We start from the raw sequence: 22,238 nt of genomic DNA on the forward strand, positions 1-22,238 counted from the left end.
AATATAAGGCCAGGCATGGTGGATCATGCCTGTAATCCCAGCACTTTGGGAGGCTGAGGAGAGTGGATCACCTGAGGTCGGGATTTCGAGACCAGTCTGGCCAACATAGTGAAACCCGTCCCTACTAAAAATACAAAAATTAGCTGGGCCTGGTGGCACACACCTGTAAGTAATCCCATCTACTTGGGAGGCTGACACGTGAGAATCGCTTGAACTCAAGGTGGAGTTTGCAGTGAGCCAAGATGATGCCGCTGCACTCCAGCCTGGGCAACAGAGAAAGGCTGTGCCTCAAAAAAATTAAAAAAAAAAAAGAAAAAAGAAATATGATCACAAATTTTCTTCCTTCATTCAACCTTCTAACTCTTTGCCTATGTATGTGTTAGGCACTGTGCTAGGCAGCAGGGATAACAGGCTGTATGCTCAAGAACCTGGCTCTCACATGGATCCTTGCATAGGATTGAGGAAGAATGGCATTAATCAGAATGAGTTAAGTGACTTAAGTGAAAATGCCTAAATTTATGTAGATGTGATCTGATAATAGAGAGATTCCATCAATCTAGATTAAGGTGAGATTTGAATCTAGAACACAACTTTTTTAAAAAAATTCAGAAATACTGTTTCCTTATAATCTGATATGATATGAAAGCTTTATTTCTGATAAATTATTTTGGTAATTCAAATACTAAACGTATAAAGTTTATAAAGTCTTATAAAACTCTGTAGCCTTCAATGTATGTCATTTCCTATATTTTGAGTTACTAAATCTATTATTTCAACATATACATAGACTGAGAGATACATTATGAACAGAACATGAGGTAAAGTTTTGTTTGTGATATAACATAATTAAACATAGCATTTATTTTAGAAAACTTACTGCAACATTAAAAATACATTTGAAGTTATAGTAAGCCCAACCCAACTTCTGCCACCAGCTAGGAGTTGAAGCCTCTGAGTAGCACCTATCCAACTATCATCAGAGAATTCTAAAGCAAATGTCAATGTGAATCATAACCCGGAAAAGAGAATCTGCTTAAGAAACTGTGATATTAGCTGATGTAGTTAATTTTAAAGATCATATCTCTTTGTGACCATTGGGATGAAGTGCCTTAATAACATGGTAGAAAAGAGAAATGAAGATTTTTGTTTTAAATCTACTCTAGGGAAATATATGGATTGATCTCTTTGAGGAAATAAAGAAAAATAGTACAGAAACTGAGATCAGAAAATTCTTCCACTAAAATGATATCTGCCATGAGCCCTAACATCGTGGGCATGTCAGAGTAGGAAGCTCCGATAATTTGTTCATCCATTAAAGCAACCATTAAGTTGATGAAAATGGACTGAGTCAACTTTTGGGAATTCTGGAATCAAAGCAAACACTGACACCCATGAGAGGAATGCTTAATGAAGAAATGAGCTGCTAAACTTTGGTTAGAGAGTTCATTTTGGCTTACAGCCTATTATCCTTCATGTCCCAGCTCAGCAGGGCCTGTGGAAATTGCAGCCCCAGTTCCTAGTGCAGTTTTCTGGTGCCAGGAGAGCAATACATACCTCATTCTCAAAACAGGAAAAAGTCTTTTTTGACCTGTCTTGTAGTTCCCTAAAGGATGATTGTCCAAATAATCTCCAAATAAGTCTAAAAATAAACAGATGCATAATTCTCAAAAAAAAATTAAAGCTAACAAAATTCAACAAGTTACAGAATACAAGATTGACACATAAAAAATTATTTTGTTTGAAATACTAGCAATGAACAATCTGAAAACAAATTAAGAAAACTACTGCATTTACAATAGCATTAGAAGGAATAAAACACCTAGGAATAAATTTAACCAAGGAGGTTAAGGACTGGCACACTGAAACTAAAAAAAAAAAAAAAAATTCTGAAATAAATTACAGAAGACCTAATTGGAGGACTTAATAGTGTTAAAAATGGCAATAGTACCCTAATGATTTACAGATTTAATGCAATCTCTATCAAATTTCTAATGTCTTTTTATTTTTAGAAATGGAAATACTGATTGCCAAATTTATATGGAATTTCAGTCGGCACCGAACCACAAAAACATTATTGAAAAAGAAGAACAAGTTGGAGGAATTACACTTCCTGATTTTGAAACTAATTGCAAAGATAAATTAATCAGACCTGTGTTGTACTGGCACAAGGATAGATTTACAGATCAATAGTATAGAATTGACAGTCCAAAAATAAATCCATACATCTATGACCAATTTATTTTTACAAGGTCTCAAGTCAATTCAGTGAGAAAATAACTGTCTTCAACAAATGTTTGCACATAGGCACCTGAAAATCCACATGCAAAAGAATGATATTGGACCCCTACCTCTCACAATACACAAAAAACTCAAAATGGATCAACTGCCTACATAAAAGAGCTAAAGCTATAAAACTCTTGGATGAAAACGTTGATTTTTGAAATCTTGGATTTGATGATAAAGTTTTGGATATTACACCAAAAGCATGAGAAACAAAATAAATGAATATGTTGAATTCATCAAAATTTAAAATGTGTATACATCAAATGGCATTATTAAGAAAGAGAATAGATAACATAGAATAATAGAAAACATTTGCAAATCACTTATTTGAAAAGGATCTAGTACCAAAATATATAAATAACTCTTATAAATCATCAACCAAAAGACAAACTTTTCAATAAAAAATGAAAAAAGACTTGAATAAATGTTTCTCTGAGAGATATACAAATTGCAAATAAGCACATGAAAGTATATGCAACATCAGCAGTCATCGGGAAAATTCAAATAAAAGCCAGAATGGGGAACCATTTTATACTCACTAGGACTGTTACAACTTTTAAACAAAGAAAAAAACAATTGTTGGTGAGGATGTGCAGAAATTAGCTCCTCACACATTGCTAGTGGGAATGTCTGATGGTTCAGCCACAGTGGAAAAGGTTTCGGTAGCTCCACAAAAGTTAAACATGCAATTTCCACATGACTCAGCAATTCTGCTCCTAGTTATGTAACTCCGAATTTAAAGCAGGGAGTCAAACAAATATTTGTATAGGAATGCTCATAACAGCACCATTCACAATAGTGAAAAGGTGGAAACAGCCCAAACATCCACTAACAGATCAATGGATTAACAAATTGTGTTATAAACATACAAGAGAAAGTTATTCAGTTATAAAATGGAGTGAATTACTGATACATGCTATGATGTGTATGAACCTCAAAAACATAATGCTAAATGAACAAGAACACACATCCAAAAGGTCACATATTGTGTGATTTTATTTATTCAAAATATTCATAATAGGTAAATCCATAAGAGAGAAAGCACACTAATGGTTTCCAGGGACTGAGAGGAGGGAGAAGTGGGGAGAGACAGCTTAATGAAAATATAATTTTATTTTGGGACTATTAAAATATTTTGGAGCTTGATAGATTTGTTTGTCAAACATGTCAAATGTACTACATGCCACTGAATTGTAGGCTTTAAAATAAATATTTTTACGTTAAGTGAATCTCATCTGAATACAAATTCTCTTTAAAAAGGTATCTACCGTATATATCCACCTCCTGATTTAGCTACGTCGGAAGCCCGCAGTGCAGTGGGAAAATTCAGTGGGATTGAGTGTACAAGAAAACTCCCTTTTATAGCCTCTGAAAGATATGGGGACCAAGATTCATGTCCATTTCCAAAACTTTAGTCAACATGTGTCCCTAGAAATCACATGAGAAATTGAAACTTCATTGTAAAAAGTGAAAAACTTAATGATGTCTTTAAGCAGGTTGTGGAGGCTGTTTATTCCCAGTGTATGTCATTCGGGTGCTGTGCTAGCTGCAATAAAATCACTAGCATACTATAAAAAGTAATACATATCTATACAGTATTGCTTTGGGAGAGAGAGAGAGAAAAAGAGACCAAGAGAGCGAGACAGAAAGAGATAGAGGTGTGTGTGTGTGTGTGTGTGTGTGTGTGTGTAATCACTGTCACAGAGTAAAACAAGTTCTGACTCTCATTGCTTTAAAGAAATATTTAGTTTATTGTACAAATACTCAGAATATCGCTCACTTTGTTTCTGTGTGGACCAACTTCTCTTGTTCCTCAGCTTTATGATTATCAATAGCATAATTGCATATTGCTGTCATGAGAGAGAAAAAAAGTAAGAAAAGAAAATTTTGACAGAAGGGAAACATAGTGATATTTTAAAACTTAAAAATAAAAAAAGAAGAAGTGATAGAGAAAAAATAGAATGAGACAAATGACAGCTAAACATTTCATTGGAACTTACTAGATAATCTGCTTTAGGAGAAAAGAATGTTCTAGTAAATAAGTATTTATTTGCTAGATATTTTTCAGTGCAAAAATAAATCATATTACATTGAGCTAAAATAAACATAGTATATTTACCATCTATAAAAATATAAAAGAATATTGATGATTTGTTGATAAATGCAAACTGTATGTTGGACCAAATTAAATTCAGGATTTAATAGTATTGTTTCCTACATATTTTCTCTCCTTTTATTTTTACCACCAATTGTGTGATAGTAATTGCATATACGTCATACTATTTCTTAAACATGAATATTAAACATAGGATTATTTAATATACTAGGTGTATTTTTATATAGGTCATGAGGATCTATATTCTTTGCTTTTTCCAAATATACATTTTTAATATTATATATTGAGTACTTCAGATTTCAATAAATTGACTATATACAAAATGATGCTCATTTGTGACATCTTCATTGATATTCTTAGATCATTTTTTCTCCTTAACTATGTATATATATGTGTGTGTATATATATGTAGAGAGAGAGAGATAGAGAGAGTCTTTAAGTTGGGAATAGATGATAAGAGAAGACATTTCAAAACGACCATTTTTTAAATTTTTGCTCAGCTCATGACATACCCACTTATTGAGCTTTTCCACCTTTGCAATTTGCTTTAAATGCTAAACGAGCATAGAAAGGTCAGTGTTGAATTCTTCGGCAACTTCTCATGTAGTTGTAAGAGGATCAGCTTCGATGATTGCTCTCAATTGGTCATTGTCAACTTCTGATGGCCAGCCACTATGCTCCTCATCTTCAAGGCTCTTGTCTCCTCTGCAAAACTTCTAGAACCACCACTGCACTATACATTCATTAGCAGTTTCTGGGCCAAATGTGTTGTTGATATTGCGACTTGTCTCTGCTGCTTTACGATCCGTTTTGAACTTTAATAAGAAAATTGTTCAAATTTGGGTTTTGTCTATCATTGTTTCCATAGCCTAAAATAAATATAAAATAAACAGCAAGTAATAAGTGATTAGCAAGAAAAACAAAGCGAGAAATGATATATAACATAACCACATTTGCTTAAGAAAGTATTCCAGTATCAAACAGCAAATTTCAACAGCGCAAAAAATGTGAATTACTTTTGTACCAACCTAATAATATTAAATACATAGCATGTCTAACAGTACAATAGTCAAATATTAAGCTACCATAAAGTAAACTGATAAAAGTATTAAGTGTAGATCGAGATAGATTATATATTTTCATTTGTGGCAAAATATACATGACCTGAACTTTGCCATTTTAATTAGTTTTAAATGCACAATTCAGTGGCATGAAGTATATTCACTTTGCTGTGCAACCATTACCACTGTCCACCACTAGAACTTTCTTTTTTTTTATGATTGTACTCTAAGTTTTATGGTACATGTGCACAATGTGCAGGTTTGTTACATACGTATCCATGTGCCATGTTGGTATGCTGCACCCATCAACTCGTCATTTAGCATTAGGTGCATCTCCAAATGCTGTCCCTCCCCCCTCCCCCCACCCCACAACAGTCCCCGCAGTGTGATGTTCCCCTTCCTGTGACCATGTGTTCTCATTGTTCAATTCCCACCTATGAGTGAGAACATGCAGTGTTTGGTTTTTTGACCTTGTGATAGTTTACTGAGAATGATGGTTTCCAGTTTCATCCATGTCCCTACAAAGGACATGAACTCATCATTTTTTATGGCTGCATAGTATTCCATGGTGTATATGTGCCACATTTTCTTAATCCAGTCTATCGTTGTTGGACATTTGGGTTGGTTCCAAGTCTTTGCTATTGTGAATAGTGCCGCAATAAACATACGTGTGCATGTGTCTTTATAGCAGCATGATTTATAGTCCTTTGGGTATACACCCAGTAATGGGATGGCTGGGTCAAATGGTATTTCTAGTTCTAGATCCTTGAGGAATCGCCACACTGACTTCCACAATGGTTGAACTAGTTTACAGTCCCACCAACAGTGTCAAAGTGTTCCTATTTCTCCACATCCTCTCCAGCAGCTGTTGTTTCCTGACTTTTTAATGATGGCATTCTAACTGGTGTGAGATGGTATCTCATTGTGGTTTTGATTTGCATTTCTCTGATGGCCAGTGATGATGAGCATTTTTTCATGTGTTCTTTGGCTGCATAAATGTCTTCTTTTGAGAAGTGTCTGTTCATGTCCTTCACCCACTTTTTGATGGGGTTGTTTTTTTCTTGTAAATTTGTTTGAGTTCATTGTAGATTCTGGATATTAGCCCTTAAGCTGATAAGCAACTTCAGCAAAGTCTCAGGATACAAAATCAATATCCAGAACTTTCTTTATCATACAAAACTGAAACTCTGTACCTATTCAACAACTCTAAATTCCACCATATTCTCAGTAACTGGCATATGGTATTTTACTGTCTGTCTCTATGAATTTCACTCATATCATTTCCTCATATAAGTGGAATCATGCAGCATTTTCCTTTTGTTACTGGCTTATTTCACTTAGCATATTGTCTTCAAGGTTCATCCATGTAGGAAGTGTCAGAATTCTCTCCCTATTTAGGGCTAAATAATATTCTTGTATTCATAATATTCATGTACTTATATTTATAGTATATCCATTCATATGCCGATGAACATTTGGTTTGCTCCTACCCTTTGGCTATTGTGGATAATGCTGCTATGAACATGGGTGTAAAAAATATCTGTTCAAGTTCCTGCTTTCAATTCTTTGGGGAAGATATATATTGCTATAACATGTTTTTCTTCACCTCTAATCAAAATTTAATAATCCCTAAAATATACAACTAAGCTTCAGAAAATTTATATTGAGTGCATGTACTTTATTTGTGAATAACTTTGGTTACTTGGCAATTCTTCCAAAATGATGACATATTTTTATAGATTTTCTTAATCTTTTAAATCTTTTAAATCTTTTAGCTTAGACTCATTCCAAGAACATTCTATCAATACTGGCTCCTCCTGTAGTAAGACAGTGACATGTTCTTCTATAAATATTTTACATTTAAAAATAGCTTTAAACTACAATCAGGATATTCACATAGGCATGATATGTTGAGTACATTTTCCAGTTATTTGGAAATCTTACTCCCTCCTTAAAATCTGCAAATTTCTAAAACAGTTTTATAAATATTAGTGATTTTTAAGACTTTAGCTGCATAAAATCAAATCTTCCTGATTTGTATTTTTGTATAATTTTGTTATAATTTTTTTTTTGAATGGCTATGTTTATATTTTCCTTTAATAGCAAATTACATGATTTACTTTTCTTAATTGAAATAAGCTTTAAATGTAAAAATTTACTGATACTAATGATAATTTATTCTATTTATTTACAGGCTTAATACTTCAAACTTGTCAATTGTTATTTTACCAGTTTCTTTAATGTTACCAGTAAATATTAACTGCTTGTGATTTCTCCTCAGACCTAATATCTTAAAAATAATGTTGCCAAATTGAAACTGAAACTTAAAATAAAAAACAAGTGTGGCTAGTTTATTATTATTATTATTATTATACTTTAGGGTTCTAGGGTACATGTGCACAACATGCAGATTTGTTACATATGTGTACATGTGCCATGTTGGTGTGCTGCACCCCTCAACTTGTCATTTACATTAGGTATTTCTCCTGATGCTATCCGTCCCCAGCCCCCCACACCCCAGCAGGCCCCGGTGTGTGATGTTCTCCCCCACTCCATGTCCATGTGTTCTCATTGTTCAATTCCCACCTATGAGTGAGAACATGAGGTGTTTGGTTTTCTGTTCTTCTGATAGTTTGCTGAGAATAATGGTTTCCAGCTTCATCCATGTCCCTGCAAAGGACATGAACTCATCTCTTTTTATGACTGCATAGAATTCCATAGTGTGTGTGCCACGTTTTGTTAATCCAGTCTATCATTGATAGACATTTGGGTTGGTTCCAAGTGTTTGCTATTGTGAATAGTGCTGCAATAAACATACGTGTGTATGTGTCTTTATAGTAGAATGATTTACAATCCTTTGGGTATATACCCAGTAATGGGATGGCTGGGTCAAATGGTATTTCTAGTTCTAGATCCCTGAGGAATTGCCACCCTGTCTTCCACAATAGCTGAACTAATTTACACTCCCACCAACAGTGTAAAAGTGTTCCTATTTCTCCATATCCTCTCCAGCACCTGTTGTTTCCTGACTTTTTAATGATCGCCATTCTAACTGGCGTGAGATGGCATCTCATTGTGGTTTTAATTTGCATTTCTCTGATTACCAGTGATGATGAGCATTTTTTTCATGTTTCTGTTGGCTGCCTGAATGTCTTCCTATTCACAATTACTACAATGAGAATAAAATATCTAGGAATCCAACTTACGAGGGATGTGAAAGACCTCTTCAAGGAGAGCTACAAACCACTGTTCAGCGAAATAATAGTGTGGCTACTTTTTAAAAAATCTACAAGCATAAATATTTTCAATCAAAGGCATTCTGATACAAATTCTATTTTTTCCCCCCATTTTTTTTGTTTTAGTGTAATAAAGGAAATTAGACAGCTTTTTCTTGATATGCTGGGACATTTCAATTTGGAGTGGGGGAAAATTATTAAATAGTGATGCTCAAATTACATCTAGTATATTACAGTACATTTTGAATTTGCTACTTAAATAGGCTGACATGTGGCAAATGAAATTTAATGTTGACAAATATAGAGTAATGCAAATTAGCCTCAGATATAATAAGTTACAGATAAAAAATTATAGGTAATTGACGTGATGCATGAAGACCTTGAAAAGACCTTTAAGTGTTTACAAACTTTCAGGAACCTTCTCACCTGAAAACAAACTCTGTGCTGAAGTCGAAATACCTCAAGCTCTATATGAAATAATGTTTAATTGGGTAACGTGGTTCCAAATTGAAAAAAGTTATATTATTTTTGTGGCTAACTCATACATCTTCTACAGAGGAAAGTAACTTTATCTCACTGTAATGCTTTTTAAAATATTTAAACATAAAGTAAAGCAATTTCCCTTATTAACTCTATTAACATCTAAAGTGCAGTTGTAAGGGAAAGACCTAAAACTGTTGTTCAGTGTCCTACCATATAACTCCAATGCATATCTCTATTAGAGAGACAGAAACTAGCAGATTACACGGTTTTTTCATGCTCCACAATCCCTGGGAAGCCGTCTAATACACCTTACCCTTTTAGCCAGGTCAGGAACTTGTGTGTTTTCAGTTCAGTTCACTGTCCTTGGCATGAACATTAATTAGAATCAGTTACAAGTCTTTTTTTGGCTATAAAATACTTCAAGAAAAAAATTCACCTCTCTTACCCATCATAAAAGAATGAAGCAGTTATTGGAAAATCAAATGTTTTCTGTTTTTTCCACGTTATTTAATGCTCACAGACAAAGAAATCGGAAGGTAGATTATTTTCCTTCTTTCAATTGTCTCTAGCTTTTAAGCTCAAAACCTTGGTCTGAAAACCTATTTGCAAAATGTGTGCATCATGTTATACATAAATTAGCATTTCCTAATTGGCGATTGTTAAAAACTTAAAATTATTAATATATTTTTAATGGGGAAGTACACATATTTATGTGATCATATACTAAATGTATTTAATTATTTTTAGTCATATGCAATTAAAATGGTACACGTATCCTTACAGGAGTTCACTTCTTTGCCACACTATTGAATGTCTACAGAAAAGAAGGGGCTAAACAGTGGAAATGAACACCGTCCTGGTTACCTGAGCCACCCAGTTTACATATGAAATTGTAAATGACTAATGACTTTCAAAATAAACATAGATGAGTGATGAGGATACAGTATACTTAATATTCCAAAAACAATTACAATTTTATATTTCAACATATACCTTTATTCTTGGAATTAAAAGAAGGGGAGCTGTTTATAATTCTTCTTGAATCATACATGTGTAAATATTTATGAGTGTTGAGAAACATTATAACTGAAAAATAAATATTAAAACATAATATGCATATAAATATCTTTGTAACTATAAATGTTATTAAATTCAGTTATGAGTTGGTCAGTATAACATTATAATTGAAAATTTAATTCTCTTTTATGCACATATTTACAGATGTGAATGGTAATGAATATTACATATTCATTAAATATCCCTGAGAAAGCCAATTCCACATTGTATTCAGAAAGCTTAGTTCAAAGAATATGCTTTTTCCCTTTTTAAACATTCATTTAGTTGAATGTTGTGTCCATTTACAGTAGAATAATATGCTTCCCAACAGAGTTGAACAGAGTAGTGCTAATCTTTATTCATAAGGCCAATAAATTTGTTCAAAGAACACATCTGCTAAAGGGTAAAATGACTGTGAGTAAGATGAATGGTGACTTTGTTTAGCTTTCTAGTGACAGCTACTATAAAAGGTTTGGGTTATTTATTTTTGGCTCACTGATAGAGCTTATGGTGTGGCAGGTGAAACACTAGAAAAAATGCTTTCAGTTGGCTTTATAATAATTATGTCCCCAAGAGGAAAAAAGTTATACACACACACACACACACACACAATTTCAATTATTCAAGGGAAACATTTAAAAATTTTTGTAAATCCACGTGTGATACTATGATTTCCTTTGGGAAAGTAAACCAACCATTCATAGTTTATATTGCTTTGTTTTATTAGTAGTATACCTAGTAATTTTATTACCTTAGTTTTATGATACCTTATTCTGAAATGCATTATTCCATCTATTCAGCAAGAATAGCAAAATTCTCTTTTACTTCTAACAAGACAATTGAGACCTGAAAAGTTATGTAGCATTAAATAAAAAAAACATATTTATAAGTGGATTATGGGAAGGTAGTGTTGTCTTTAGAGAAAAATAATTATTTACTCCTTGTAATACAGTTGGCCCTTCATATCCACAGATTCCACATCAAAGATTCAACTAATTATGGATAGAAAATGTAGTTAGGCTTATGATGGTCATGTCCATACTGAACATGTAGAGACTATTTTTCCTTGCTACTATTCCCTAAATAATACAGTGTACCAACTATTTGCATTGCATTTACATTGTATTACATATTATAAGTAATCTAGAGATGATTTAAAGTATACAGGAGGATGTACATAGGTTATAGGCAAATACCATGCCGTTTTATAAAAGGACTTGAGTATCATCAGATTATCTGCAGAGGGTCTTAGAAATAAATTCCCATGGATACTGAGAGACAATTGTACTTTGCATCATCATTTATTTTTGGTTTTGGGGTTAACTGCCTGTAATTATTGTAGCTTATGCCATAGAAAGGCATTATAAGTCTTTGTCCAAATATGTAAACACATGCCTCCATCTCCTCCTTTAATTTTTTAAAATTTATTTTTAGTTAGAGAGAAAATCTGTTTTTCTTATTTTTCTTTGGCTTTAGAAATTGGTAGTCTGCAATTAGCTGTTAATTTGTGCCTAATATTCTTAATGATAGACTTACAAAGAATTAAATATAAAATCTAATTTTTCCTTATATTTTAAATGTAAGCACAAAAACATATTTGAAAGTCAAACTTAATTGTTATATATTTCCTTTGTAACAGTAAATACTAAAACATTCAGTATTTTGGTCACAACATTCAAACTGTGAAAATCGTATAAGCCAGTTAGTCAGTGGATAGTTTCTTGTCTGCTTTCAGTGAAGCTCTTTGGATTACTCTTTCTCCGCAAGCTTAATGTGAATACTTTTTGTCTCTTTAGCTCACATTCACACTGTCAGTTTAAAGGAATACCATCTTTTCTGTATGCCAGCTTAAAACAAGAATACATCATCCTGAATCACAGTGAAGAAATTTTCCTCTAGATTCTTTTTAAATCTAATTTAGGCTTTAATTAGTTGTAGATGAAAAATCCAATCTAATCTTCAAGTGCAAAAAATTATTTCAGCTTTAGCTAAAATACCGAATTGTTGAATATCCCGTTACATCTTGATCAAGAAAAGTATGAGAAGGTTGAAACAATGATTAAATTATTTTATTCCTTTTTATGTACTTTTGTAGAAATACTAGGTAGTTTTCAAATGAATATTGTTAGATTAGAGAAGGAGAATAAGACAGAAAAGGAAGGAAGGGAAAGACTGAGGGAAGGGAGTGGAAGAAACAGAGAAATGAAGGAGAAAATTGACTATGATTATGTGTTCAAGAAAGTGGAAAGTTGGAGATGGATTGTGCAACAATGAACAATCTTGGAGCCATCTCGTGTGATTTATAAAGCCTAAAATCTATAATTACTTTAAAAAGTATTTCATGAGTATGATATACCAAACAATTCATAGGTGATTTGTATACTGACACCATAAAGTTAATGGCTGAGCAATTTTTCCATTGAAATAAATGAGCCACACACACATGCACACTTGCATGCACTTTCACACACACACGCACTCGCACACACGTGTGTGCAGACGCACACACAGATGTTATCTAATTTAGGTAATAAACCTCTTTAGAACTTCCCATTCCAAAATGATAATGAGAGGAAAGAGAGAAAGAGAAACTTACACTCTTGCACTTGTAGGAAATACTTGTCTTAGTCAAAAATGCTAACTTCACAGGTCACCTTTCCTTTCTTTCTGGATGCTCAAAAGAAGATAACTGCTGGAATTTTTATATGTGTCTGTATCCTCTCATCTGCAAATAATTGATAATTATTCACTTAACAACTATTTATTAAGTTTCTATCTATCCAGCCACAGTATATATAGCAGCCAATAAAACAAACAAAGCATCTCTTTTCTTTCTTTTTTTTAAATTCTAATGACAAGATAGACAATAAACAGATAATTTTAAAACTAAATCAAATATTGCCAAGTGATATGAGGATAATCAAGTATGAAGGTGATAAATTTCTAACTGTGCTTAAAATTTTAACTGCTTGGTCAAGAAGAAGTCATTGAATAGGTAGTATTTGGACAAAGGAAAACAAATGTGAGGCACGAAGTCATGGAGAGTACTGACGAGGAAGAGTGCAGGAAGAGAAGACAAATGCAAAGATCTTGAAGTAGAAAAATATCAGTTCCAGGTGTAACCAGGATGCATGGAGTGGCCACAACAATGTGGTAGGACAGTGGAAGGTAGCGACATAAGGAATTAAGGGCAGATCACGGAGGAACACAGGGATAATTGCATGGAGTTTTGAGTTTTGCTCTGAGTGAAAATGGGAGGATTTGCTGACATGATTTGATTAGGATGTGGTGTGTGAAAGAATGATGTAAGTCAGATATAATCTAACCTGTAGCTTGAACAATGGCCAGAGGGAATATTCAGAAATGAGATGAGGCATGTGACATTTGTGTGGCCCACTGGACATTCAAGTGAAGAGGTTGAATGCAGAATTGGGTACTTGAGTCTAGAGTTCAGGAGAGAAGTTCAAGCTAAAGATAAAATTTGAATGTGTCTGTCATTTTGAATTTTCAAAGAAAAAATATGCAATATCCATAAAATCTAGTTAAAGTTGGTGTCTTATTTGCAAACGCTGAATTTTTGCTTGATACATCCTAGAATTTTCTCATTGAATTTAATGTAACTGCTTCTAAAACCTGTAATTTTTTAAATAGTTCATTTAAATAATGAAGTGGACTTATTTGTTGCTTGAAGACAACTTTTTATTAGCAGTAATGAATATTTGCTCTCATATAGTATGTGCCTTGTGAGAGGTGAAGACGTAAAAGAAAACTTATAGAGTTTAAAACCTCTATCCTTGTCCACTCAGAAAATACACTTGGACCAGTATGACAGTAAGGAAAACATAGTAACTGTTGTTTAACATGATGCCTCTGTTAAATCTTCATAATTGCACTTTGATTTTTAGTTGGAACATAAAATGTAAATGTTTTATGATGAAAGGTTTCAACAATTTTCAGAAATGCCTAGAGAATTCATAGGTAATATTTTTAACAGTAGAAACTTCACTTTCTTAATAAAATAGATATAAAATATGTTTATTTCTTAATGATTATAATTGTTAATGGCTTTTGAGGGATCATTGTGTTCCAAATATGAATCTAATTGCCTTTTACTCTTACCTTATTGATTGTTTGGTAGCCCTATAATGTAAATTCTCTTTTAGTAATGAAAAAACAAATGAGATTTAACAAGTTTAAATAACTAACAAATACCTCAAACAGGAGTAATTGTTGAAGACAGGATTTAAACCAAGGAAGAAAGAACTCAGAGCACATGCCATAAGTGAGTTTTACTACGATCTACTCTATGTAAAATGGGATCCATTTATGACTTATGTGGGGAAGAAAGATCCTGTCCACAAAAGAAGAGCAATGAAAAATGGAATAATGACTAGGAAAGTGATATATAGGAGAGGGAAAAAGTTGCATTATCAGTACTTACAAGCAGACGACCTAAGAGTGAGCAGGTCTGAAAAGTACATTTCACAAGTTTGAATTTTAGAAGAATGCAAAAAATTTAAATAAATCTGGGATGATACATTCCATGGTTTCAGGTTTCAGATTAAAAAATATGAGGTTTTTCTTGACTGCTGGCTTGGAAATCCATGTATAGAAGTTGAAATAAAGTTAAAATCCTTTGTCTGTATTATTCAGAACTTAATGTTATTTAATGCCTAGGAAGAATGGTAAGACATTCTGCTTCCATTTTTATCAGTTTACATTTGCTCAAATCTTATGCAACAGTTATGAAAAACTATATTTAAAGCTTTATAAAACATCTTGCTTCACATTATAAAATTTCATTTTTATTCAATGATATCTAACTTGATAACACTGTCAAATTAACCTTCTAAATATAAAAGCAGTATCCCAAAGTCCCTACAATAGAATTTCAGATAATATTGAGCACAAAATAAATACTGTTTATTTCATCTAGTTATCAATTTCAATTACCAGTTTCAAATTCTTGTTTGTGTCATTTTAATTTATTCTAGTTCAAGAAAAATTATAGGAAGGTATCATTTTATATAAAAATGCATCCTCTTTACTAAATGAAATTTGAATCTGTTTTCTAGTATCAGTGGCCCATTTTATTGAAATCCTGCGATAAGCATGCAGTTATTACCTACTGTGTAGAAGAAATGATTTTAGCCTCTGTGTAGCATACTGTGATGAATGAGACATGTAAGTTCAAATGTAAATTAATAGTCAAAGGTTTTATTTATATTAGCTAATAGTAAATCCTGTTTGATTTATTCCACAGTATAGATCCATAAATTCCACTTAGTTTGTGTAAATTCCTGGCGTGAAAAAGCATCAATAATATAAGAAGCGATATGTGAACAAAAGAGGCACAGCAAAAATTTGCAGTCACAATTTGGGGCCACAACCATGTGTGTTAATTCAATAAGCTCTTCCTGATCTTCACTGGCCTTGCGTTCAAGCAGTGAGAATAAGTTCAAGATTGGTCCATATCCATGCAGAGCCCCATAGGGGTTACCTGCAAATTTAAGTAATTAGATACACAATATTTTGCCAAAATTATAAGGAAATGCTTTCAGAATAAGGAAGTAAAAGCTTTCTCTTCTTAAAAAGAATGCTTCCCTGTAGCTTCTTGATTCTTGTTACTTCCATATGGCTGATATTTTTAAAAGAGCCTAAAGCCGTGTCCCACTTCTCATTCCTTGGAAGACCAGAATAAAATTCAGGAGCAATAGAGCTCGAAGGAAAAGATGTAGGCAAAGTCTGACTTAGGCCTTACTGAAAACATGAGGTATGTTTTGCATGCTTTCTCTTGAGCTGGAGGGATAAGATACAAATATATTTTGAGTCCAATAAGAAAGCTTCCCCGACTGTTTTTTTTTTTTAATTTAACCAAAAAATTAAATTAAGAAATTAAGCCCAAAGAAGAGAAAATGATGATTAAAGCCAAAGTTGATAACAATTTAACACTACTATGCAGCCATAAAAAATGATGGGTTCATGTCCTTTGTAGGGACATGGATGAAACTGGAAACCATCATTCTTAGTAAACTATCGCAAAGACAAAAAACCAAACACCGCATGTTCTCACTCATAGGTGGGAATTGAACAGTGAGAACACATGGACACAGGAAGGGGAACATCACACTCCGGGGACTGTTGTGGGGTGGGGGGAGGGGGGAGGGACAGCATTAGGAGATATACCTAATGCTAAATGACGAGTTAATGGGTGCAGCACATCAACATGGCACATGGATACATATGTAACAAACCTGCACATTGTGCACATGTACCCTAAAACTTAAAGTATAATAATAATAATAAAAAAAGAAAAAAAATTTAACAGTCAATTTTCTCAGTTCATCTTCATTTTCTATGTGCATTGAGACTCAGCAATAGGGATTTATAATTTGCCAAATATTTGGAAATATAACAAGTTCCTTGTCACATCAGTGTTTAGAAATAATAATACCCTATCCAGGGAAATTTTTAATCATATGCTTTTAAAATATTCTTTACTGAGTTGAGCATAATGTAGATTTATATTATCTTTTACTCCTATAGGATATATACAATTAGTACTGTTTAATAATTAAGCATTTAAATTATATTATTATGTTTTAAAATAAAGCTATAAAACATATGTACTGATTTTTAAAATGTATAGTGTTTAAAGATATATGTGAATACAGATTAAATATGTATTACATAAGGAGGAATAAAGAATGGGTGCATTTTCTTATTTGATAATCTGCAAATTTATTTAGAATCAACTTCAGAGGAAAACAGTAGGATCTAAGTACTTTACTTTGTATCATCCACTAAGAAATATATCTGATAAAAAATAAACAAAACACCAGACAAAGCAAAGATGAGACAAATGTGCTCTCTGTATAGTTACAAAACAGTCCATTTGAACCCAAGATAGGCAAGATCCTGGATTTAGAAGACTAGGATTTCAAAGGAATTCAAGGAATTACAGAAAAATATGTTCAGATAAGTAAAATGCTATCTTAATCAGAAAAGAGTCAGTAAACCTCAGCAGAGAAATTGAGAAGGAAGGACGAAGGAAAGGAAGGAAAGAAGGAGGAAGGAAGGAAAGAAGGAAGGAGGAAAGGAAGGGAGAAAGGAAGGAAAGAAGGAAGGAAGAAAGAAAGGAAGGAAAGAAAAAAGAAAGTCCAGAGCCAAATGGACAGTACGGCTTATGGCCATGGTGGAATAATTGGGTCATATATTGCCTCCCATAAACAATTCAAACACTGGACAAATATATGTGTCAACTGCTTGAGACACTGCATAGTTATCAGTGTAGCACCATAGTCCCGGAAGGAAGGCAAACAAATAAGGTGGTATCTTGGGTTGCCTTGCATCTATGCCTTGGAGTGGCTGTCTCAGTCATGATTCAGAGAGGGCTATTGCAAAAGGAGCACTGCCTTTTTCCAGAGTGAAGAGACAGAGATCTCAGAGTTCAAGTAGCTGCTGTGGCTAGAATTTGGAAAGAAATCCACATAGGGCCACTTGGATTCTGTTTGTCTAAATACGAAGCCATGCAGGCATAATGCGAACATTTATAAAGCAAGTGAATAATAACCAGGTTGCTCGAAGTTGAACAGAGTCCTGAGATCACATAGGACTGGGATACTAGGGAGTTCCAACCAGCCAGAGCGAACTGGCTTTTCATGGCTGTGGGCCCAATTCCCATTGGAGCAGCTGTGCCAACTTTGTCGTAGGTGACAAAGTGTCACTTCTTGGCCCTTGCAACCCTGGAATCAATCAACCCCACAGAATTTAAAGAACCTACTTTGATGGCAGCAGTTCCCAATACCAGTTCTTATCTACACTTGAGTCACCTTAGAATTCCTCAAGGATACCGGACCTCTTGCCAGGAGTATACCTCTCTCAGCCTTCATGGGGGAAATGTCATATTAACAGCCTGAGGGATGAATTTAGGGTGTGGGTGAATAAATCTTACACAGTAAGTCTAGTCCAGCAATCCAATCTTCATGAGTCTCTGAATACCTTCCTCTACAACATACCAAGACTGGCATTTGAGCATTTTTACAAACTGGCCATGATAATCACTCTCAGAATCTTTAACTAAACCAATGTATCCAGAACCCCTGCCTAGTAAGCTTGGATCTCAATCATTTCTTCCTAATGCATTACATTTCTTTAACCACAGGCCAACAATTTTAGGATCCATTTTCATAAATGTTCCCCAGATTTCTATCAATAATATTGACACATTTCATTTAGTGTTTTTCACACATGCTAAGAGGTCACACATACCTCACCCTCTGAGTTATGTGTGAAATTTAATGGAGTTTTAGGTCTGGAAGCAATGAGAAATGGTGAAGATGGGGCCTTAAGAGAATCAGATTTTCCTGGAAAGGCAACTAGAGTAGTGGTGGTGATTGCAATTTCTTCATTCAAGAGTGGATGATTTCTGGCTGGGCACGGTGGCTCATGCCTGTAATCCCAGCACTTTGGGAGGCCGAGATGGGCGGATCACGAGGTCACGAGATCGAGACCATCCTGGCTAACATGGTGAAAACCCACCTCTACTAAAAATACAAAAAAACTAGCTGGGCCTAGCAGCGGGCGCCTGTGGTCCTAGCTACTCGGGATGCTGAGGCAGGAGAATGGCATGAGCCGGCGGGGTGGAGCTTGCAGTGAGCCAAGATCGTGCCCCTGCACTCCAGCCTGGGCGACAGAGCCAGACTCCATCTCAAAAAAAAAAAAAAAAAAAAAAAAAGTGGATAATTTCCTCAATCCTGGAAAAGACAGGGCTCTTCTATTGATAAAGGAAACTTGATAGCATTTAGGGATTCCAGATTCCCAAATTTAGTGGAATCTGCCTTTTGTCTCGGTCTTCATATTAAAGGTCTTATTCCTTCCCAGCCAGTGTTCTAATTTTAACATAACAGATTGTGAATTAAATTTGTGTTTAATTCAAGCACCGAGAATAATGGATTTGGCATTTCATTTTTACAAATTTTGACCGTGAGGCTGGAGGAGAGAGGGTTTCCTTTTAATTATAGAATTTTCAGGTCTCTTACTTGGACATTGAATTGGTGACAAAGATCTGAGATGAACATTTTTTAACTGACCTCTCTTTCAAGAAATAGCAACTAGTAAATTATATAATATTTCTTATTTTCATTAAAGTATTCTGTGAAAACTACATTGTCACCTAAAATGTTTTACTTTTAATAATTTGATGTCATTATATCTATAGTTGATAAAATTAAGTGACGATTTCGCGACTGTATGATGTGCTCCTAGTGTGCCCTTTATCAATGGAAAAAGTGCTCTTTAATGGCCTTTAATCTACTCAGATCATTTAACAAATTCCAGGCATCTAAGAACCAATTCAAAAATCATTTTGCTGTTTTTGAGACAGGGTCTGGTTCTATTGTCCAGGCTGGTGTGCAGTGGCACAATCTTGGTTCACTGCAACCTCCACCTCCTAGGCTCAAGCCATCCTCAGCCTCCCAAGTAACATGAACTACAGACATGTGCCACCATGCTCACCTCATTTTTAACTGTTTTTTTTTTCTACAGACAGAGTTTTGCCATGTTGCCCAGGCTGGTCTCAAACTCCTGGGCTCAAGCAATCCACCTGCCTTGACCTCTCGAAGTGCTGGGATTACAGGCGTGGGTCACACTGTGCCACCTAAATATCAATTTTTAAGGTTTCCTTCCACAAAACCCTTCCTAGTACCAATTTGATCTGGATTTTAGAGGCAGAACTGCTTTAAAGAAAATGAATAGGATATTCCTAAAAGAAATACGTTTTATGGATTTCTGGGAGCTCTTTTGGTTAAGAATTGAACTTTTTCTGCATCTTTGCTACTCTTGTAATTCACCTCTGGGCTGAATCATCAACTTTTACTACTCTTCAGCTCGGAGACATGCTAGACTAGTAATATGACAACAGGTGGATCACTGGCTCTAAATGGAGCCCTTAAATGATTACTCTCTTTCAGGCTTTCAAAGCATTTGTCTAATGTGTGGATTGCCCTCAACAGCCATAGATATTATACTTCAAATGCCTGAGTATTGCAGTAGTTGCGACAGGTCTTGGGAAAGGTGGCTTCTTCAGGCTAAGAAAATTGCTGAAGAGGGGCTCAGCTGAGAGCCCCAGCTGCCTGCACAATCTGCACATGGAATGAGTGTTCTGGCCTGTAAGAGACAAGGGGGAGCTGGGCAGATCAGCAACCTTTGTCAAAAAATAGGACAAGAAGGAACACCTTGCAAGAAGACTTATGATGCCCCCAAATGTCATGGCAATTACAGAACAGTATCTATAACAAAAAAAATTAAATAAATACCATCAAATCAAATCTAATACGACAGGAGAATGATGATTGTACCATAATAGGGGTGGGAATAAGCAGATTTATTTTAATATCCGGAAAATGGACTATCACTATATTAACAGAATAAAGAAGACAATACAGGGGTTTTTAAAAATAGATGCCAAGAAAGCTTTTGCTGAGATTTATCATAGAAAACTAGGAATAGAAGGACATATCTTCCTTCCAGTAAGAGTTATCTATGGAAAACCTACTGCTAACATTATAATTAAGGGTTTACGCCTGTAATCCCAGCACTTTGGGAGGCCGAGGCGGGCGGATCACCTGAGGTCAGGAGTTCAAGACAAGCCTGGCCAACATGGTGAAACCCCGTCTCAACTAAAAATACAAAAAAATTAGCTGGGCGTGGTGGCAGACACCTGTAATCCCAGCTACTTCAGGAGGCTGAGGCAGGAGAATCCCTTGAACCCTGGAGGTGGAGCTTGCAGTGAGCCGAGATCACACCATTGCACTCCAGCCTGGGCGACAAGAGCAAAACTCTGTCTCAAAATAATAATAATAATAAAGAAATAAAAATGAAAAGGGTGAAATAGTAAACAATTTTTTTCTTAAGATCAGAAGCAAATAAAGGATGCCTGCTCTTACCATTCTGTTCAACAAAGGATTATTAGTACAAGACAGCACAGAAGATAAGAAAAAACTTTAACGGTCTCAAGATTGGAAAAAAAATACAAATGTATTTGTTAACAGATGACATAGACGTTTACAGACACAAAATTCTAAGGCATGTAGAAACAATTACTCAATAAAATAAATCATTTAATCAGTTATAGTATATAAAGTAATATAGACAAATACATCTCAATTCTACTAATAATCTAAAATAAATTTAAAATGAAGTTAAACAGTTGCATTCAGGCCAGGCAGTGGCTCACGCCTGTAATCCTTGTAATTTGGGAGCCCAAGGCAGGAGGATCATTTGAGACAAGGAATTTGAGACCAGCATGTACAACACAGAGAGACTCCATCTCTGCAAAAAAATTTAAAAGTTAGTCTAGCATGGTGGCATGTAGGTAGTCAGGAGGCTGAGGTGAGAGATATGCTTGAGCCCAAGAGCTCGAGGTTGCAGTAAGCTGTTATAGCACCGCTGCACTCCAGCCTGCGTGAAAAAACTAGACCCCGTCCCAAAAAATTCACTTAAAATCATATCAAAAGTGTTAAACTAGGAATTGAGTGAACAAAGCCTACTCAATAATTGTGTATTGAAATTTTTTTAATTGCTGACACAAATAATAGAAGACTAAAATAAGTGATAATTTAGAAATAAAATATGTTTTATATAATTAAACAACTATTCCTGATATTAAATATGAATTACACTGGATTTTTATGCAAATACGTTTATAAAAGGAAATAGAAAGAATACATACATTAAATAAGGATTTTTTTTTTGCGTGAACACTATGTACTTTTTTCAGCCAGTAAAATAAATTTAAATATTTTTCATCCTTCTTTCCTCCTTTACTTTCTTCTATTCTGTAATTCCTCATCCTTCACCATTTCCTTAATAGAAATAAACTGTTATATATTAGTTGAATGATATCTAAATATATAATAGTTAATTATTATACAACTATTATAATTATATGTATAATATTTATATAATATATGTAAATAAATATATATTTTTATATTTTTATTA

Source organism: Nomascus leucogenys, chromosome 4 (assembly GCF_006542625.1).
Source record: "Nomascus leucogenys isolate Asia chromosome 4, Asia_NLE_v1, whole genome shotgun sequence".
Lineage (NCBI taxonomy): Eukaryota > Metazoa > Chordata > Mammalia > Primates > Hylobatidae > Nomascus > Nomascus leucogenys.